We start from the raw sequence: 23,556 nt of genomic DNA, 5'->3' as shown, positions 1-23,556 counted from the left end.
AGCTGACACTTGCCCCTCTTAAAGCATTTGAACAGTGTGTGTGTTGGCAGTCGCACACAGGCTCTTTTCCAGTAAAAGCTTCACAGTCATCAATTATTCACACCATTACAAAAAAAAGAAACTGTTATCAACTTGTAGCATAAACCATTTTTTGTATAGTATTGAAATGATAGCTTATTTATATGCTGGATGATGGGGAATTATTAGTATTTTGCATATACTGTATACATGAACATGTCCCATCAGGGCTTCGAGGGGTCCAAAAGGGGGCTTTGTAATAAGATGCTGGCACAGCCCCCAGCTGCTCTTGAGGCTCTTGAGGGGAGGCCCCATCAGCTCCCTTTGTACAGTACAATTAGCATCTAAAACTCTTTATTACCCTCTGATACGGATGATATGAATAAAAAAAAAAAAAGAGAGAGGATGAGTGAAGAAGAGAAGGAAAGAAGGGGGGTGTGGGCGATTCCTAAGTGGCAACGACTACCAACAACACCTGCTACTATGTGTCTACTCACAGACGTGCTGTGAAATCCATTCAGCATGCAGAGGCTGGAAGTGGTGAAGTCTGCCATTGTCGCCAGTAGGTGGCGCGCTGGAGCTCCTGGAAGCTGCAGGGAAGAGAAAGGAAAAGCATGGAAGTCATTGAATGAATGGTAAGGCTTCAATCATTGTAGGGATAACCACTGTCAACTAATATCAACATTTACATAGAATGTACACATACTGCATCATAAGGTTTCAACCTAATATTTTTTTTTTTGTTACTGTAAACAGCAAACGTTGCATTAATACCTCTCTGTCATTTAAAATGAGTATTTTCTTTTGATAAATAAACGTGTGATGCTCTTTCTTTCTTTTTTGTAGGGTGCAGATGCTTAGTGGGCCTGCAATGAAAGGAAGCAGCAACAGGGCGTATAAGACAGGCAAGGAAGCTGGAATATTCCTGCCAAGCACTGCAGGGTGCATTCATGTGGCGAGGATGTGATGTCACAAGCAGGAAGTAAGGTATTTTTAGGCCTTCTGGTCGTGTTTCAGAAGTAGCCGTGTTTGTTTGGAGGAAAAGCAGTCTCACATTACAACTGCATAATGCTCAGTCCGGCACACACACAAAAAGTGTCTGTGCAAACACATTCATGTCCTCGCATGACAAACACATGATGCATGCAAAATGTGTGCACAGACACACGCACACACACACACACACACACACACACACACACACACACACACACACACACACACACACACACACACACACACACACACACACACACACACACACACACACACACACACACACACACTCTTTGGTGATCATGCACGCTTTAGTGTCCGACTCGCGCCTTACATCCCTGTTGCCTGACCTACATCTCGCTGTCAGCTGCGGGCCATGGCGGCCATGCACACTTCATAATGTGTTAAACAGAGTGGGGGAAAAGCTATGTAGAGGATGCCTTGCTTGTTGCCATGACAATACGCTAACGCTGGGGGCACCGCCAGAGCTCACATGTGCACACGGGCACCCACAGCTACATTGTGACCTTTGACCTGACCGCCGTGAGTGTGTGGGGTAACCCAGTTGCTGTGGCTTCCAGCTCTTTGTTCGAGGAGAGCAGGCCTGCAGCTGTGTGTGTGTGTGTGTGTGTCCGCACACACTCGCAAGCTAAACACACATTCTTTTGTGATTGCGCAATGACAAACACACTCATATGGCCATCACCACTTTCATCAAGTTTTTCTGAGTATTTACCACATTTTTCAGTACATATTCTTGAGTCATATACAGACATTGCAGGCATTAGTAGTTGAGGGTCACCACCAAATTGTACAACTGTCTGTTTTTAATCATTCCTGCAAAACCAACACTATAAGGACTTGTTTTCACTTGAAGCACTGCTCTGTATTATATATACAAGGCAATCACAATGGACATTTCACACTTTATAAGTTCTCGGTATTGGATGGTTTTCCTAAAAAAGTATGTGATCGCCATTGCCAAATGAAACTTTTCAATCCCCCTGACTGACACAGTATTTATTTTTAGTTACCCGGCTGATAGCAGCTAATTATGTGTCTCCATACACAGTGTGGAGCCGCTCCCCTAAGCTAATAATAATCACCTCCATTACTGCTAATAAACTGCATATCTTAGCATCTTAAGTATCATTGGAGGATGAGGTTAAACATGTTACACACTGAGAGCAAGCCAGAAACAGAAATACTAGTAATTAGGCTAGTTGCTGAGCTAGCTTTAAAAAACAGTTTAGGAAATGTAGATGCAACCACCAAGTAAGCAGTTATTAACATGAAATTAACAAGTAGATTAATAAGAGTTAGAGTGAGGATAAAATAACATTAACTGTTAGTAGTGATGTGCGATAACACTGATTTTCTTTCCAATCCGACGATATCAAGTGAAATGCAAGCTGGTATTGGCGATATCGATCCGATACCGATACTTTGTGCAATTACACCTAACGTGTCTGCTAAAATTTAAAAAGTTGTGTATTTTCAAATAATATATTTTTCTAATCCTGTAAGAAAAAAGCGCAAAAATCAGAATATAATGACAAAAAGCAGAACATTTTAAACTAATAATTAATAATAACATACTTAGTCATCTATAACACAAAGTTTTGTCTTTAAATATATATACCATCCGTTTTTTTTTTTAGCATTTTTTCGTTTTTGAATAAAAACATATCAAAATGGCCCTCCCACGTACATGAGTTTTCAGTATGCGGCCCCTGTTGGAAAAAGTTTAGACACCCTTGATCTAAAAAAAACAGAAGTTCTCAAATAAAAAATAAAATATGGTTAAAATATTAACAATGTTTAGTTAGTTAATTAAAAAATAAAACAATATTAATTTATGAATTAATTAGAAAAATTGCAAAAACCATAATAAACTGTTAAATGTGTAACTGAACATTAATATTTTCGTACCGGCAGAATTTTTGACACACTAAGTTAGGCAGTTACAGAATCATATTATTATTGTTATTCTATTTTTACATAGGAAAAAACAACAGTAAAAATGTAAGAACAATGAGCAAAATAATTGGTATGTAATGAGAACAACCTGAAATGTTCTAATTAATAATTAATAACAATATACTTAGTCACCTTATCACCTATAATACAAAGCTGACACTATATCTGTTTTTAGCATTTTTTTAAAATGAAAAAATATCAATATGGCCCCCGCATATTTTGACTTTTCAGTATGCGGCCCTTGGTGGAAAAAGTTTGCACACCCCTGAACTAAAGTATCAACAGTATCAATGTTTTGGTTTGAGAATCGATATTATAGTGTAAAGGTCTAATATCGGCGGTATCAATATTTCAGTATCGATCAGCAAATCACTAACTGTTGGTGGGTCAGCCTTGTCACGGACAGGTAAGAGGAGGGCGGATCGATCCATAAGTCGGTGGTCTCGATAGCAAAGGTAGTATCAGTATATGATCAATATGAGAGTGATTGGACTCCTAAAACACTACGGCCGAGCACCGCCCCGCCCCTTTTTTAGTTTTGGGATATTTATTTTCAATAAATATTGTTTGCATTAATAGCACATATTTTGACGTTGACAATGAAGTAAACCACGTGAAAATTGGTTGGTACATGAGCAACATGGTCAATATTTTTATTTTCTCAAAATCATATTTTTGTGTTTTTTGTTAATATTAACAAACTCGAAGAATAATTCCCTAGACACAAGGGCAAACAGGGCTGAAATGAGTAGTAGATAGTAGTTTTTGATTTATTTATTTTTTGCTATTGTGTAAGTAAGTACCGTATTTTCCGCACTATAAGGCGCACCTAAAAACCTTCAATTTCCTCAAAAGCTGACAGTGCGCCTTATAATCCGGTGCGCCTTATATATGGAACAATATTGAGCCACAATAGGTCTCGCAACTACGGTAACTACGCCGACTTCATTTCCCCCCTTCTACGGCTGCTTACCGTAGAAGAAGAAGCGCTCCTTCTTTTTCTACGGGGGAATATGAAGTCCCGTAGTTGCGAGACCTAAACATTATGTAAAGACCCAAAAATGTCTCCTATTAAGAGACACGCTTACGACGCAGAGTTTAAACTCAAGGCGATCAGTCACGCAGTAGAACACGGTAATAGAGCAGCAGCGAGAGAATTTAACATTAACGAACCAATGGTGCGGAAATGGAGGAAGCAACATGATGACCTGCGGCAAGTAAAGAAGACTAAACAGAGTTTCCGAGGGAACAAAGTGAGATGGATACAGTTGGAGGACAAACTCGAACAGTGGGTTGTTGAACAGAGAACAACAAGTAGAAGCGTCAGTACAATCACTATTTGTTTTGTTGACATTCCTTTTAGCGCAGCTCCATCTAATGGATGCATAACGTAACCCCAGCCTCTACTGTAGCGTCTATTCTATGCGCCTTATAATGCGGTGCGCCTAATATATGAACAAAGTTTTAAAATAGGCCATTCATTGAAGGTGTGCTTTATAATCCGGTGCGCCTTATAGTGCGGAAAATACGGTAAGTAAGTACATTTTATTTATAAAGCGCTTTTCACAGATAAAATCACAAAGCACTGTACAAAACATAGGTGAAGTAAAACAACAATTTGATTACAACAACAGGGGAAAAATCATAAAAAGGATACAACGTGGATTAAAAATGATAGTTAAAAGGTGCATTAACTAAAAACTTTACTAAATAGAGAGGTTTTCAAATGTTTCTTAAAAGTTTCAACACAGTCAAGATCACGGAGGGACTGGTGCAAATTGTTCCAGAGTCTGGGAGCTATAGCCTGTATTATTGATTATTATTATTGATATTGTTTTTCTCAAACAGGTGTATGTAATAAAAGAGAATAGGGGACTACTTTAAATATTGTGTTGATATTGTTAAACTGTCAATAGCACTCACCATAAATAAATAGAAACATTTACAGTTAATACATGTGGGCGGTACTGATATCAGCCGATCTCACACATGGATGATCAAAATCAGAAGCATAAAACCCTGATTGGAACATCCGTAATTTTAGATTATTGCATCATTCAAGAAGTAATTACTTTATATGTCAGGAAAAATGCAATTTTGTTAATGTTGAGTGGGGAACACTTGATCTGGACTTGCACCTTAATTGAATATAATAGTTCTAGACCCTTTGATACCCATTGTTTAGTGATCATTGGCCAAATAGTTCTTTTGTCTAATCCTGCTCACTAAAGCAAAACCATCTTTCTGTGAAAAAAGGTGTGCATTTGGGATATTCCTAAACTAAATGGCATTAAAATGATCATCATTGGTAAAATACAGACAGCAACATAGCTACCGCGGGCAGAACTTGCACAGCACAATCATTTATTTAAACACACTGTAGGCTGATAGTGGCATGAACAACAAGTTATGTTGCTCTGTATGAGTGACAGGAAAAAATATACATGACGTACTTGTTTACGTGTATATTTTGTGGCTATATGGCCTCTTTAATTGTTGACAGGCAGTGAACTACACAGCTGACAATGTGGTCATGCTGGCATTGAACTGGTACTTCTTGTTAGTCGCCTTCGGTCATAAAATGTCTGATCACATTTAAAACGGTCCGACGGTTGCCCAGATTGATTTTCATCCTTTAAGAACAAATGTCTTCTGGTATTATTTCTAGACAAAAAAGTCTCTCTATCTTCTCGTTTTGTAGAAACATGAGCTTTCCAACCTCTAGGGCGGGAAGAATAGAAATGTAAGGAGGGCTAAGTGGTGCCACGACGAGAATCAATAAAATCAATACAACCACCAACTGGGATCAGGGATAGTTTGGGGATACTTAGGTCATCCGCTCTGCAAGCCTTCCTTTCTCAGGAGATATTTACATCTCAGATGCATTTCTTTATTGTCCTGTTTGCCAAGAGGTTATTAGGAATGATACCAAGACCCCCAACCACAAACTGACACATTAACTTAAAAAAATGGTGTTTGGTGCATGCTCTGCAGTGTATGTCAGGAAAAAGGACGCTGACTGGTCAGCTGTGGTCCTGTCTGCTGCAGTGTTGCGCCCTCTATGGGTATTGTGAGCACTGCAAGTCCACTGATATGTTTTTGTGCAGCTTACTCACTGCAGCAAGCGACCAGCCCATTTTTTGGAGCCGCAACGTATTTGCATTTACAATTAAACCAGTGTTTAATAAGATGGACCACAAATACATTCAGCCATTGCAACCATATTAATGCGCAGTTTTGATTGACACTGCCAGAACACTATTGATTTAACAGTGTGTTTATTAGTGTGGTTTGCAGGGAGGTAGCACTGCACTTAATCAGCTCACATTACTGACAATAATATATGCGCTGAAGTTTAAAGCACACATTATGACAGGAATAGTCAAAAATGCATCAAATGCTGTTTTTCCCACAATACAAAAAACAGACAGATTGCAACATAAAAACTCTGAAAGCTGCATTCCCGAAAAGCCCGAGAGATATAGCAACTAATAAGCACACAAAAGGCCCATCAACTACCCACATTTCACGTTTCAATCAGGTTTAATTCAGTCTCTCCCACATATTTAAAAAAAGCACCCAACAGTTCTTGGAATTTTGCAGAACAGCCATTCAATGTCAGCCTAATCTTGTCCAGTTTGAAAAAATAAAGAACATCTTTCTTCCGCCTTTTTCTCTTTAAACTGTGCCCCCTTTGTAAGGAACATCCATTTGTGTGACTAGCAGCAGAGCTGAGTATGTGGGTTGTGCCCGAGAAAAATTTGCCAAATCTTGTTATATTGTTGACTCTTGTTTGGTGTTTGGTTGATAGGACGATTAAAGTTTAAAAAATAAGACAATTTGGAAATGTAATAATTTATTCATATAACAAAAAGGCACCTCAGTATAGGTTTGCGAGACATACGATACAAATGATATAAATTTGGCCGACAATAGAGCTTTAAATGCTATCGTTATATCGTGATAATGCATGTTGACGACAAATTCTAGCTGTGAACTGCAAATTTGACAGCAATAAGCGAACAAAGGCGTCCTCTATGCAATGTAACAGCTAACGCCTCTCCACAATGCGGCTTCAAAACCACTCCTCGCCTCCATGGCAGAAAGAAACTGTTTCTAACGAGTATCATTATCATCAACACTGGAGGACTAGAAGACAAGGAATAGCTAATCATGCTACACTACGCACCGTGGAAGGATGCAAAAAAGCTAACAGCTAGGCTAGACATCTTGGATGTAAACGGGTGGGCGGATTAATACAAATATCGACAGTTATGATACCAAAGTGCATTACAAATAGGGATGGCTACCGAATCCAGTACTTTCTCGGCATCAACCGAATCCCGCCAGTCCTACCAGGCACCGGTTCATGTAAAATCTAACAGTGACATGTTAGGTTACCTAGGTTGTGCGAGACGTCACCCTTGGCAATCACTCCAGAATCACTGCCAGAGGACTCAGCCAAACTACCTCTAGGTAATGTTGGAATTTTCTATGCCAATAAAGTAATTGACTAAAAACACACTCCTAACGTGAGTAAAGTAAGGCTCCACTTTTCCAAAAATGCAATAGCTTGATGCTAGTACACATTAGTTTTGCTATTGACAGGCTACTGATTAGCATTAGCGATTTTACAGGGCTATTTCAACACCTCCAAATTTGTTAACGAAAACTACAACTAAGATGCGCATTACTATCAAACAGCAGGTGCGTAATAAGTACACCACAGTATTAGCACTTTTTAGGGCACAACAAACAAAAAAAATACACATAAACTATACACTACTGCCATCTAACATATTTTACTTGCAACTGTAACTGCAATTTAATGTCATACTTGCAAATTATAATATGATGATAGTACAACAAGATATAACAGCTGGACAGCAGTTATCATAATCAGCTCATTTTTAAATGTTGCAATAAAAAATTGCTCTTATTATACAAAACAATTAATATTCATTAACACACAAAAAAGTACTGAAAATTGGTACCGTTGAGTACCGGTATCAATTCAAATGTGAACGCTACCCGTCCCTAATTACAAACTCACGAAATAAGAGCTAACAGTAGTTTTTCTTATGTTTGGTCATATTGCACTATTGACTTATAAATGTTGTTTGTAACTAAAGGGCATAAGGTTATTTTCTAAATATTAATTTATATTGTTGCAAAATCTCATCTCGATATCTTTCTGCATTGAGATTGTCTCAAATAATGAATCAGATTTCTCCCCACACCACTCCATACCTTCACCAAAATGTCTTGCTGTATCAATGCAGTAATCAACATAGCATCCGCGTCATCTCCACACTTTGATTCTACAATCCAATGGCCGTACGTGCAACTAACGTGCTGAACATAACACATGATTAGCAGCACCTGGGGGTATCAGAAGCTTGAAACGAGAGTCAATTACAACAGCAATATAAACTGTCGGGCAATGGGAAAGAAAATTTGCCATATTTTTCCTGGGCACAACCTACATACTGGTGTCACACATGCATGTTCCTTACAAATGTGGCAACATTTAAAAGGGTAAGAAACAGTGAAGGATTTATTGCAAAAAAGCCTTGTTACAACAAAAATAGAATCCACCAAACTACTTGTTGTGCTATTTATTAATGCATGCTTTATTGTTGGCTTTTTTTCCATCCAAGATGCAAGCCAAGCAATGCTGTGGAGAGTGATGGCTCACTATGGCATTCCCCCAAAGTTGATTAACCTCATCAAGAACACCTATTGAGGGATGCAGTGTTGTGTCCTCCATGAAGGTTGCCTGTCAGAGCCCTTTGAGGTCCTGACTGGGGTGCGGCAGGGATGCATGCTCTCGCCCTTCCTGTTCATCCTCTGTATAGACTGGACCATGACACAAACAACAAGCAATAACCGAACCGGCGTACAGTGGAGCCTGCCCGAGCAGTTGGAAGACCTGGATTTTGCTGATGATTTAGCACTCCTAGCACACACACACCAACATATCCAGTAGAAATCTGTCATGTCTGTGTGATCATGTTTTGTTTTGGTTATGTTCGGTTTGGTTTTTGGACCCTTTGTGAACTCTTGTTTGTTTTGTTTCCATGACAACCCATTAGTTTTCATCTGTCCTCATGTCACGCACCTGTCTCACGTTTTGCACTCGCGCACCTGTCACTAATCATGTCACTGTTATTTAAGCCTGTCTTTTTCTGTTGATCGTCCTGGTGACATTATCCTTACTCACTCTGCTTCATGTCATGTTTACGGTTTCATGCTTAGTTCACGCTGCTTGTTTCATAGTCCATGCTGCCCTGTTCACGTCATCGTAAGTAAGTGTTGTTTATTAATGCCACAGTTAGTGTCTTTTATTTTTTGTCCATAGTTCTGCCTTTGTGCTAGTTTTTGTTTTGATAGCCAAGTTTTGTACTTCCGCCCTTGTATGCGATTTTTGTTTATTCCTTTTGTTAGTGTTAAAATAAAGATGTCATTAACTTCACGCCTTGCCCGCGCCAACTTTCCTTTGCATTCCGGGAAAACACAACACCCCAAGGTACACGTTTTGACAGAATGTCTCCAGCAAAAACGTTTTTCCGCAAGAAAGTTATACAGTTTGAATGAGGCTTCTTGGGAGGTGCTGCGCGCCATGGAGGCCGAGACGCTGCGCTATTCCTCCTTTGAGCGCAAGGACCTGGTCTGGGGTCCTGGCGGCAAACTGGTGCCATTGAGCTCTGTGTGCCCTGACGACGTTGGCGCGTCTACCCAGCCACGGAAGCGCCGCTCAAGACGAGGGACGTCGGGAAAGCCTTCCGCGAGGGTACAGGAGGCACCGCTCCCGCAGGCTCCTCCCACTCCGGGCAGAAGCAGGCTGCTGCCAGCGCCGCAGCTCAAGGATGACGTCACAGACCAGGATTTTTTTTTCAACTCTTTTACTTTTGATCACCCGCCTCCAACAAAAGATTTAAAGACCATGATTGAACATTATCAGAACATGTTTTTGGACATTAGAGCAAGTCAATCCCAGTCATCTAGTTTTCATTCCCCGCCCACATCACAGGACTTTTCTTTTTTTCCGCCCACTCAATCCCAGTTAGAAAAAAATGAAAGACATTTTGGACAATTCAAAGGGGAGGATTCTGCCCCCCTCCTGACGTCCCTCCACCCACCCCTAAAAACGGTTCCAGACCGCGGGGAGCAAGTCTGGTATCCGCTCCTTGAGGGGGGGGGGGGGCTAGGTCTGGGAACTGTACGGGTGGGGTGACTCAGCATCACCATGCCAAGCCACAGCCGCCAGCCCGGCCGCCGCCACCAGTCTTTCGGCCTGCTAAGCCGCAACCTCCGGCCCGGCCGCCGCCACCAGTCTTTCGGTCTGCCAAGCTGCAACCCCCAGCTAGGCCACCTCCACCTGCACAACGGCTAGCTCCAAGGCTAGCACCAGCGCCAAGGCTAGCACCAGCACCAAGGCTAGCACCTACGCCACGGCTAGCTCCACGCCCTGCTCCAAGGCTAGCAACATACCTAGCCGCACCACGCCAAGTTCCTCCAGTAGCAGCTCCACGCCAAGTGCCACCAGTAGCAGCTCCACGCCAAGTGCCGCCAGTCGCAGCTCTACGACGCCAAGTGCCGCCAGTCGCAGCCCCACGACGCCAAGACCCAAGCCAAGACCCAAGCCAAGACCCGCTATGCCAAGCTTCGCCACGCCAAGCTTCGCCACGCCAAGCTTCGCCACGCCAAGCTTCGCCACGCCAAGCTTCGCCGCCTGCCACAATGACGATGCGCCCGCCTCCTCGTCGGCCACGAATGTGGCCGTTCCCGAGTCGCCCGCCTCGCCTGCTGCAGCAGCGTTCCACTCGCCGCCGCCACATGACTATGCCTCGGTGGATTCGGGGCCACTTGGTCTGGCGACCCACCGCCATGTCCCCCTCCCGCCCTCCCATGACTCTTGTTAATTTTTTTTGTTTTGGACATCTAGTATCTGTCCTTAAGGGAGGTGCTCTGTCATGTCTGTGTGATCATGTTTTGTTTTGGTTATGTTCGGTTTGGTTTTTGGACCCTTTGTGCACTCTTGTTTGTTTTGTTTCCATGACAACCCATTAGTTTTCACCTGTCCTCATGTCACGCACCTGTCTCACGTTTTGCACTTGCGCACCTGTCACTAATCATGTCACTGTTATTTAAGCCTGTCTTTTTCTGTTGATCGTCCTGGTGACATTATCCTTACTCACTCTGCTTCATGTCATGTCTACGGTTTCATGCTTAGTTCACGCTGCTTGTTTCATAGTCCATGCTGCCCTGTTCACGTCATCGCAAGTAAGTTTTGTTTACCTTTGAGACACTAGTGATTTAGGGCTATATAAATAAACATTGATTGATTGATTGATTAATGCCACAGTTAGTGTCTTTTGTTTTTTGTCCATAGTTCTGCCTTCGTGCTAGTTTTTGTTTTTATAGCCAAGTTTTGTACTTCCGCCCTTGTGCGCGCTTTTTGTTTATTCCTTTTGTTAGTGTTAAAATAAAGATGTCATTACCTTCATGCCTTGCCCGCGCCAACTTTCCTTTGCATTCCGGGAAAACACAACACCCCAAGGTCCACGTTTTGACAAAATCATGCAAACTGGAAACAACAGCTGCTTCGCTTGGACTCAAAATCAACACATCAAAAACTAAGTTAGTGTGTATCAACAACAAGAACAACTCCCCAATAAACATGGATCATAACCAGTTAGAAGAGGTTGCCACCTTTACATACCTAGGAAGCATTATTGCTGTGGACGGAGGAACGGAGGAGGATGTCAGTGCCAGAATTGGAAAAGCAAGGACCACATTCATTATCTTAAATAAAATCTGGAAAGCAAAAAACATATCACTCGAGACCAAACTGCAAATGTTCAACTCAAACGTCAAATCCACCTTTCTCTACAGTTCAGAAACCTAGAAGATCACTACCAACTCAACAAAATACAGATATTTTTCAACCGCTGCCTCCGTCGCCTCCTAAGTATCTACTGGCCTAACACCATCTTCAATGCCAACCTGTGGGACCTCACTAGACAAGACACAATAGAAACACAAATCAGGAGGAGGATATGGAACTGGATTGGTCACACACTGCGTAGACACAATAGATCAATCACGAAACATGCTCTAACATGGAACCCGCAAGGTAAGAGGAAGAGAGGAAGGCCTAGAACCACCTGGAGAAGAACCACAGAGCAGGAGATGAAGGCGCAAGGGCTGTCATGGCAACAACTGGAGCGGAGGGCACAAGACCGAAGGGGATGGAGGAGTTTCATCAATGGCCTGTGTTCCTTAGGGAATTTAAAGGCCTAAGTATTAGCCAAGCAAGGTTCACAAAGTCATGCTGAAATGATTTTGTTGCGAAAGCCCCCCATCAAACATCATTGGGATGAACTACAATAGTGACGCTTTCCAACATCACTGGTGTTGAAAACAATTCTCTCTTCCTCGAATAATGAAAGCTGCAATGAGGAGACAAATTTCCTGTTCTCTCCTTCAGCTGTAAGACCAGCTGTCGTGATACTTTTGCCCATACAGAGTTTGATTTATACAAGTCACTTCGGAACTAGACAGCAGACTTCATCGGAATTTCCTCTTGGTTAGTGTTATCCTCCGGATAGAGGGGGGAGAATCATTTATGGTTTGTTCTTTGGCCCATATTCCACCTCAGCAGAGAATTTGGAGTCCATGTCTCGATTAAGTAAAAGGCGGTTTAGCCAAAAAATAGCATTAAAAGAAAGATTGATTGTTGATAAGGAATTTATCTTTGACTGTGTTTATTCTGTTGGGCTTAATGTTTTGGGGTATGCCGCAGATATGACTAGGCCTGGGCCGGTAAAAAAATGTTCTGGACAATATATTGAGCTACAAATTTTTGCTGATAAACGATATTATTGCCAACATCATTTTGAGACCAAATTAACCAAAGATGAAATAATAATACATAATAATAATGCAAATATCAATCAATCAATCATCAATCAAAGTTTATTTATATAGCCCTTAACCACAAGTGTCTCAAAGGGCTGCACAAGCCCCAACGACATCCTCGGCTCAGATCTTCAAATGCAATACACTTGTATTTCTCGTATATTTTAACATTGTAATTGGAATGTAAACTATTAAATATCCAATTTGAATGAAAAAAAACAAGAAACAAGTAGTAAAAATAAAATAAAATATACTCCAGCACCTCCACAACCCCAAGAGGGACAAGCGGTAGAAAATGGATGGATGGATACTTCGTTAGCAAAATGTTGCACAACCAAAAGAAATAACATATTTTCTGTCTCTGTTAAGGATGGTGTAGGAGACTCTCAAATATACACAACCAAAACATTAAATAAAATGGCTAAAAGAGTTATTTTGACCAAAATGCTCATAGTTATCATCATTATTGCGGTACTGTTGAATGTGCTCAAATTGCTTTTTTTTTTTTAACAACTAAAATGAATAGCCACACAAGAAACTTTCTCAGCAGATGCAACATTAAATATTGTTCTGGCTTCTGTTGCATCCAACCAGTCTTCCTGGTCACACACTGGTCAAGCCCAAGTTCTTTCGGATGACATATATGTTGAGTAAGAAGGACCACCGAGACAGAACAGCAATATTACCAAGTTTTACCAAAGCATTAGGAGACCAGCCCTTGCAATGCTATAATAGCAGCATCAAGAAGCAGTCTAAAAATCAAACAAAAAGACTCAGCTTATTTAGAGCGAAAACAGCCCCTCCCGCCCAGAAAGAAATACAGCTTTTGTTCTAAACAGATAAGGCTTTCTCCACAGAAAGGGAGTACATTATACTCACAGTAGACATTACAGCGCCTTCAAGGTGAAACACTAGTTTACTAACGAACATAACGAAAAAACACAAAGTGTACACATGGGAAAATATTAGCTGCTTTAAACATGACTATGGATAAAGAAAGAACACTTAAAATCTATGCATTCTCTACACTCCATAAGAGCCGTACTATTTTTTTTGTGTGTTTAAATATGTTCATCTTGCTCCTTATTAATTTATAAACGTTTTGGAATGTTTTTTTGTATAAATGCAAATCGTGGGATCAGTTACGTTTACTTCTGGTTTATGTGACATCACGCGCGCTCATTTCCTGTTGAACGGACGTCCGTCTATTTCAACTTGACATTGTGGAGTTTTTATTGATCACTTTACAGTGTGTAAAGACAGCATAGTCTTTATGTCCAATGCGAATACTGTGTCTTAGTTGTTTACAGTAATGTGTTTGTACAAGTTAAGAATGGAGTGTGACGTTTCTTAATGGGAAAAGACGTCAATGTCGATTGTTTTCATGTTAGAATTTAAGCTGTCAATGTCGCTTGTTTTCATGTTAGAATATAAGCTCGCTAGCAAGCTAACGCTAGTCCTATTCAAAGTGTGGTTATCACTAACGTTTTTTCAATGATTTTAATTTAATACGGTAATGCCAACTGTCGGGAGTTTTAAAGCGGTTATCAATATTGCCGCTTAGTACGCAGCTACATACAAAAGAGTGACCGCTCTTGTAACCCAAACATTGCATACATACTGTATGGCAATTATCAAAGCTTGAAAAAGATACCGACCTATTTATCATTCATTTAATTGACATATTGAATATCTTCCAATGCTTAGATATAACATATTTGGCTTAAAGCAAAATAGAATAAAATATTGTCCAAAATGTAAAGATTTCCCCTCCAAGGATATCAATACTGTGCTGGCAGCAGGTGAGATTTGGAAGACTCATTATCACATCTGTACTTTCACTTGGGAGACAAATTAGGCTACTTCTTTTGCACGACATGTGTTTGATTGCACACCCCTGCACCGAGAAGATGCCCGCAGTGATCTGTTTGCCCTCTTTGTTTTTACAAAGCCAGATCTCTTCTGCTGTCCTCTGATGTGCGTGCCGAAAGTCATGAATAGAGCTTTTTGTGTGTGGGTGTGCACACACCCGGTCCTCATGACTTGGAACCTCAATGTGTCCAGTGACTGAAGAGGATGTGATATTATGATTAAAGAATGGAAAACAGTTAGCAAAATGTGGAAAATGATTCTCCTCGCCCACACGCTAAATGGTTAATTATGCACCATTGCATCGCTCACACTGGGGCAGTGCTCCTTAAAGGTACTTGTTTAACACCAGTGTTGGGACTAACGCTAATTACAAAGTAACGCGTTACTGTAACGCCGTTATTTTCGGCGGTAACTACTAGTCTAACGCGTTATTTTTTATATTCAGTAACTCAGTTAACGTTACTGCATGATGCATTACTGCGTTATTTTACGTTATTTTTTATGTAGTATCGTCTAGAAACTGAGAAGATCTGAGTGTGTTTTACTGGAGAGCTGCAGAAGAGGCGCGGGAGAAGAGGCGCGCTGTGTATGTGTGTGTGTGTGTGTGTGTGTGTGTGTGTGGGGGGGGGGGGGGTTGTGTCTGTGTTTACTAACAAGACATCATGGCGGAGCCAAAGTCGAGTTTCTTAACATGGAGATATTGTCACTACTTTTCTTTTGTCGAGCACAAAGAAAATAAAATTTTAGTTTAATGTAAGTTGTGTCTTGGATCAACGATCCCATCTACTGCCCAAAACAGCAATTAAAATCTGCTGAAACAGCTACAAAAGCAACATGCTTTGACGATTCTAGTGAAGAGAGACACACTTCACCTCCAACACCATCTAAGCAACAGCGGCTGGATTTTAACAGAGGGACTGCTAGCCAGGACAACATTGATAGAGCCATTGCAGCGTATGTACTAGAAGATATGCAGGCTATTTCTACAGTGGAGTCACACGCTTTCAGGCAGCTAATTAGCATGATGTCGGGCGTTAAACAGCAAATGGCACGGAAAACATTTTCCACGTACCTGGACACAGTGGACAGTGAGCACATAAAAATGGAAAGCGAGCTAAAGAAAACACTCCAAACTCTGCCTCTGCTCATCATTCAGCACCGAAGGTAAACACTCTGTCAATTCTCTTATACACTCTTTCATTCTAGACTTCTAGAGTGTTTGATTATCACATCACTCTAAATGTATAGACTATAAAGTTCACAAACATAAAGAGGGATCCTAGTGGGCCAGGCCAATCTTTCCTTATCTCTAAACTAAAACTGGGGAAATGCGTAGAGTGTTCTGGGCTTCAGACATGATTTTATTTCAGAATTCCTTGAGAGAAAAAAACACCTGGTTAGGCTTTGTGTATGTAGTGTGTGCCTTCCTTGGTTCACAGCTATCAGTTGTTATTATGCTGTTTGTTACTTATGTATGTTATGTTGCTGCTATTTAAAATAGTTTTGTCAATTTGTTCTGGTCTGAAACAAATTGGCCCTTTGAAACATATCTTTGTCTTTGTGTGTTGTATGTAGACCACATTGCTTAGCAGAGTTCAGTGATGCAAATGCATGTCAAGTTGATCAACAGACTGTATTATTCTCCAGTGCAATAACAGTACTAAAATGAAGGCTAAAAGGGCATTAAAGGGGGCTTTAAAAAAATAAAAAATAGAAGTAACTAAATAGTTACTTTGCACAGTAACGCATTACTTTTTGGTGTAAGTAACTGAGTTAGTAACTGAGTTACTTTTGAAATAAAGAAACTAGTAAATGTAACTAGTTATTGGTTTTCAGTAACCAACCCAACACTGATTGCCACTGATTAACTGATTTCTGTGAGCAAATTTAAACCTGTTATATAAACTAATACATACACAAAAAAATAAATACAAATGAATGTATAATGATTGCTGCCACAGGCCTAGACCATGGGACAATTTTCATACTTAAATGACATCAGACCGGCCCATAAATCAATTAAAAAGTTGGATTTTTGATTCTTAAAAATACTAGCACACTCTTGTTAAATAAAAAAAATCTTAGGTCCCATTTAAACTGCACACCAAATTAGATTTTTTGCCCTGGAGTGACACAGATCGGATATTTTTTGGCAGTCTAAACACTCCAAAGTGCTTAAAATATGATCTTTTCGCATCAAATACAGGCCACATTAGGAAGTAATTCAAATTAATTTTATACCGCTTGTCCCTCTCGGTGTCGCGAGGGGTGATGGACCCTATCCCAGCTGCACTCGGGTGGAAGGTGGTGTACACCCTGAACAAGTCACCACCTCATCACAGGGCCAACACAGATAGACAGACAACATTCACACTCACATTCACACACTAGGGCCAATTTAGTGTTGCTAATCAACCTATCCCCAGGTGCATGTTTTTGGAGGTGGGAGGAAGCCGGAGTACCTGGAGGGGAGAACATGCAAACTCCACACAGAAAGACCCTGAGCCCGGGGATCGAACCCAGAACCTTTTTATTGTGAGGCACACAAACTAACCCGTGTTTCACCGTGCTGCCCTCGATTGAATCTTTTCAACTGTGACTTTAGTCTGAACGGAAATGCGACCTAATTGCAAATTTTACGTCATCTCTGTCATTCGTGTGCGGAGGAAAATACGCAAGACGTCAGTGGAAGTGGATACGTCATCACAACATCTGTTTTCGGTGAGAGAAGTATTTTTTCGGCGGTCGACTTTTCGGTGCATCACGAGTTAATAGTGCGTAAATAATTGGCTATGTGTAATATATGAAGACACATATATTATGTACAGTACAGGCCAAAAGTTTGGACACACCTTCTCTTCATTCAATATGTTTTCTTTATTTTCATGACTATTTACATTGTAGATTGTCACTGAAGGCATCAAAACCATGAAAAGGTGAAATAACTGAAAACATGTTCGATATTGTAGTTTCTTCAAAATAGCCACCCTTTGCTCTGATTACTGTTTTGCACCTCTTGGCATTCTCTCGATGAGCTTCAAGCACACCTGTGAAGTTAAAACCATTTAAGGTGACTACCTCTTGAAACTCATCGAGTGAATGCCAAGAGTGTGCAAAGCAGTAATCAGAGCAAAGGGTGTCTTTTTTGACGAAACTAGAATATAAAACATGTTTTCAGTTATTTCACCTTTTTTTGTTAGGTACATAACTCCACATGTGTTCATTCATAGTTGTGATGCCTTCAGCGACAATCTACAATGTAAATAGTCATGGAAATAAAGAAAACACATTGAATGAGAAGGTGTGTCCAAACATTTGGCCTGTACTATATATATGAATCGGAAGTAATAGCGATTGTTGAAGGGCCGGAATTGACGCTGTGGGGTATTTGCTTACATGTTACGTACATTGTGCAAGGCCTTTATGTAAGTGAGTTGAAAAATAAAGCTAACGAAGATCCACGCTGAAGTGCGTGTTGCTTCTACTTAACAGCCATAAAAAGATAAAAAACTTTATCGAACTGCACATGCAAGTGATGTCGCAGCCACATTGGGGCGTGTTTCTACTGGTGTCTGATAAAGATCACATTTTACTTGCAGTGTAAACAGTCAGCTGGAAAAAAATCCCATTTTGAAAAAATCTGATGTGAGCCACTTTGACCTGCAGTGTGAACATAGTCTTAGACTTGTAATTTTTTTTTTTTTGCAAACCGCTCCTTTTATAAAGTTAAGTTAAAGTTAAAGTACCAATGATTGTCACACACACACTACGTGTGGTGAAATTTGTCCTCTGCATTTGACCCATCCCCTTGGGGAGCAGTGGGCAGCAGCGGCGCCGCGCCTGGGAATCATTTTGGTGATTTAACCCCCAATTCCAACCCTTGATGCTGAGTGCCAAGCAGGGAGGTAATGGGTCCCATTTTTATAGTCTTTGGTATGACTCGGCTGGGATTTGAACTCCAACCTACCGATCTTACATGGGATCTTTGACTACCTTTTTTTTTTCAAAACAGTCGTCTCTAATTTATCGCTGTACATTGGTACCTAAAAGTAGGATTATTATTAATACATCAAATATTTTCATAGTTAGAGCGTAAAAAGCTCTTTAAACATGAAATAGCACCGATATAGTCACCTATACATTTGTTTTACCCAATATAGAATCAGAAATACTTTATTAATCCACGAGGGGAAATTAACATTTTCAGCACAATCCCATTCAAGATCAGACAAACATTACAGGGAGACAGAACAGGATCGCTGACGGGTCTGCCAACTTCTGGCGCCCCTTACAAAAAAGCTGAGATACAGGTAAACAATGGGGGGGGGGTGAGAAAAAAAAATCGGTCTAAGCCAGGGCCCCTGGAGAGGGGGTCCAGACTGAGGCCAAGGGAAAAAACAACTCATAGCCATAGCACACATCACTCTTACATGTGTGTAAGAGGGAAACATCAAACATCAAAGAACACAAAGGACATTAAAGGCCTACTGAAACCCACTACTACCGACCACGCAGTCTGATAGTTTATATATCAATGATGAAATCTTAACATTGCAACACATGCCAATACGGCCGGGTTAACTTATAAAGTGCAATTTTAAATTTCCCGGGTAACTTCCGGTTGAAAACGTCTATGTATGATGACGTTTGCGCGTGACGTCAATGGTTGAAACGGAAGTATTCGGACACCATTGTATCCAATACAAACAGCTCTGTTTTCATTGCAAAATTCTAGGGATGTCCGATAATATCGGCCTGCCGATATTATCGGCCGATAAATGCGTTAAAATGTAATATCGGAAATTATCGGTATCGGTTTTTTTATTATCTGTATCGTTTTTTTAAATTATAAATCAACATAAAAAACACAAGATACACTTACAATTAGTGCACCAACCCAAAAAACCTCCCTCCCCCCATTTCTTTCTGTTATCAATATTCTGGTTCCTACATTATATATCAATATATATCAATACAGTCTGCAAGGGATACAGTCTGTAAGCACACATGATTGTGCGTGCTGCTGGTCCACTAATAGTACTAACCTTTAACAGTTAATTTTACTCATTTTCATTAATTACTAGTTTCTATGTAACTGTTTTTATATTGTTTTACTTTCTTTTTTATTCAAGAAAATGTTTTTAATTTAGTTATCTTATTTTATTATTTTTTTTAAAAAGTACCTTATCTTCACCATACATGGTTGTCCAAATTAGGCATAATAATGTGTTAATTCCACGACTGCATATATCGGTTAATATCGGTATCGGTTGATATCGGTATCAGTAATTAAAGAGTTGGACAATATCGGAATATCGGATATCGGCAAAAAGCCATTATCGGACATTCCTACAAAATTCCACAGTATTCTGGACATCTGTGTTGGTGAATCTTGTGCAATTTGTTTAATGAACAATGGAGACTGCAAAGAAGAAAGCTGTAGGTGGGATCGGTGTATTAGCGGCTGGCTGCAGCAACACAACCAGGAGAACTTTGATTTGAATGGAAGACGCGCTATCCGACGCTAGCCGCCAACCGCATCGATGATCGGGTGAAGTCCTTCGTCACGCCGTCGATCGCTGGGACGCAGGTGAGCACAGGTGTTGATGAGCAAATGAGGGCTGGCGTAGGTGGATAGCTAATGCTTTTAGCATAACTCTGTGAGGTCCCGTAGCTAAGTTAGCTTCAATGGCGTCGTTAGCAACAGCATTGTTAAGCTTTGCCAGGCTGGAAAGCATTAACCGTGTAGTTACAGGTCCAGGGTTTAATAGTATTGTTGATTTTCTGTCTATCCTTCCAGTCAGGGGCTTATTTCTTTTGTTTCTATCTGCAGTTAAGCCCGATGCTATCACGTTAGCTCCGTAGCTAAAGTGTTTCGCCGATGTATTGTCGTGGAGATAAAAGTCACTGTGAATGTCCATTTTGCATTCTCGACTCTCATTTTCAAGAGGATATAGTATCCGAGGTGGTTTAAAATACTAATCCGTGATCCACAATAGAAAAAGGAGAAAGTGTGGAATCCAATGAACCCTTGTACCTAAGTTACGGTCAGAGCGAAAAAAGATACGTCCTGCACTGCAGTCTAGTCCTTCACTCTCGGGGACGGCGTGGCGCAGTTGGGAGAGTGGCCGTGCCAGCAACCTGAGGGTTCCTGGTTCAATCCCCACCTTCTACCAACCTCGTCACGTCCGTTGTGTCCTTGAGCAAGACACTTCACCCTTGCTCCTGATGGGTCGTGGTTAGGGCCTTGCATGGCAGCTCCCGCCATCAGTGTGTGAATGTGTGTGTGAATGGGTGAATGTGGAAATAGTGTCAAAGCGCTTTGAGTACCTTGAAGGTAGAAAAGCGCTATATAAGTATAACCCATTTACTCTCACGTTCCTCATCCACGAATCTTTCATCCTCGCTCAAATTAATGGGGTAATCGTCGCTTTCCCGGTCCGAATCGCTCTCGCTGCTGGTGTAAACAATGGGGAAATGTGAGGAGCCTTTCAACCTGTGACGTCACGCTACTTCCGGTACAGGCAAGGCTTTTTTTATCAGCGACCAAAAGTTGCAAACTTTTTAGTCGATGTTCTCTACTAAATGCTTTCAGCAAAAATATGGCAATATCGCGAAATGATCAAGTATGACACATAGAATGGATCTGCTATCCCCGTTTTAATAAAAAAAAAAAATTTCAGTAGGCCTTTAAAGACATTAAAAGAGCAGAGCTGATGCCACCAGCCACTTCTACATACAGATATGAATAAAAAGTAAAAGAAACATATACACTGTGGTGGCTTCTGCGGTGTTCCACGCCATCGTCTGCTGGGGTGGAGGGAGCATGGCCAGAGAAAGGAGCAGACCCAACAAAGCAACCAAGAGAGCCGACTACACTCTCGGCTGCCCACTAACTCGGCCAGTGTCCAGTCCGCATGGATGAGCGAGGATGCGTCTATGGCAGGGGTGCTCATTACGTCGATCGCGATCTACCGGTCAATCACGGAGGGTGTGTCAGTCGATCCCCAGCCAGGCATTAAAAAAATAGTCCTAAAACTGTACGATCATAAATCTTCACTATGACGTCACTTTCATCACTTGATTGACATTCACGGCACCTGAGGGTCTTCTGAGATGACGCTGGCTGCTGCCAGCTCATTATTAAGAACAAATTACCGACAGGAAGGCAAGAAACTCTTTTTATTTCAACAGACTCTGGCGCCGTACCTGTCGTCAAAACTTCAAAGACCGACTGCACAGTTGCACAATAAAAGCGCTGCTTCATCCTGCCTGCGCTAACAACATAAGAGTCTCAGAAAGCTGGCATGCACAAGCTAGCAAGCTACGAAGTTTGCCGCCAATGTATTTCTTGTAAAGTGTATACAAAGGAGTATGGAAGATGGACAAATAAGATGCCAAAAACCAACCACTTTCATGTGGTATTGGACAGAAAGGAGGACTTTTTTTCTCCTCCATTTGAAAATGCGGACGTTATCAGCACCACTGTCTGATTCCTATCAATGCAAGTCATCAGAATCAGGTAATACACCAACTTATATTCTTGTCTTCATGAAAGAAAGGAATCTATATGTGTTAAACATGCTTGCATTATCTTTAAACACCTTTAACTTGTTAACAATATTAACTATATGTGTTAAACATGCTTGTATTATCTTTAAACACCTTTAACTTAACAATATTAACTATATGTGTTAAACATGCTTGTATTATCTTTAAACACCTTTAACTTGTTAACAATATTAACTACATGTGTTAAACATGCTTGTATTATCTTTAAACACCTTTAACTTGTTAACAATATTAACTATATGTGTTAAACATGCTTGTATTATCTTTAAACACCTTTAACTTGTTAACAATATTAACTATATGTGTTAAACATGCTTGTATTATCTTTAAACACCTTTAACTTAACAATATTAACTATATGTGTTAAACATGCTTGTATTATCTTTAAACACCTTTAACTTGTTAACAATATTAACTACATGTGTTAAACATGCTTGTATTATCTTTAAACACCTTTAACTTGTTAACAATATTAACTATATGTGTTAAACATGCTTGCATTATCTTTAAACACCTTTAACTTGTTAACAATATTAACTATATGTATTAAACATTCTTGTATTATCATTAAACACCTTTAATTTATTAACAATATTAACTATATGTGTTAAACATGCTTGTATTATCATCAACCACCTTTAACTTGTTAACAATATTAACTATATGTGTTAAACATGCTTGCATTATCTTTAAAAACCTTTAACTTGTTAACAATATTAACTATATGTATTAAACATTCTTGTATTATCATTAAACACCTTTAATTTATTAACAATATTAACTATATGTGTTAAACATGCTTGCATTATCATTAAACACCTTTAACTTGTTAACAAAAACATATATTTCATAAATAAGTAAATATAAATTATAAATATGAATGAGGTAGATCCCCGCGACTTGATCAATTGAAAAGTAGCTCGCCTGCAGAAAAAGTGTGAGCACCCCTGGTCTAAGGAGACTGAGGTGTCCGATACCGGCTCATTTAGCCAAGACACTGTGAAGCCTGTCCGTCCCGGCGCTCAGTGCTATCTCCGCAGCCCTGTCTCTTCATCCGCATCTCCTCCAGTCTCTCCAAACTGACTCTGGTGTGGCAAAGACCCAGCAGCTGGTCTCCATGGCCAAAAGGCTCTTGGGAGGCAGATCCAGAAGTCCACAAAAAAGCACAGCAGAAGTCACGAAAGTGCCACCCCT

General features: G+C 40.5%; 1 long non-coding RNA gene across 1 annotated transcript in view; it reads right to left on the bottom strand.

The window, feature by feature from the left end:
- Positions 1-387: 387 nt before the first annotated feature.
- LOC133642873 (uncharacterized) overlaps positions 388-23,556 on the bottom strand; it is a 49,610-nt gene continuing 26,441 nt past the window's right edge. The window contains exon 3 of the long non-coding RNA XR_009824617.1: positions 388-608. This is a non-coding gene — a long non-coding RNA (uncharacterized LOC133642873). The remainder of the gene's footprint in view (positions 609-23,556) is intronic.

Source organism: Entelurus aequoreus, linkage group LG25 (assembly GCF_033978785.1).
Source record: "Entelurus aequoreus isolate RoL-2023_Sb linkage group LG25, RoL_Eaeq_v1.1, whole genome shotgun sequence".
In the NCBI taxonomy this organism is placed as follows: Eukaryota; Metazoa; Chordata; class Actinopteri; order Syngnathiformes; family Syngnathidae; genus Entelurus; species Entelurus aequoreus.
Note: the sequence above shows the minus strand (reverse complement) of the source record. Positions and strands in the feature narration are given on the sequence as shown.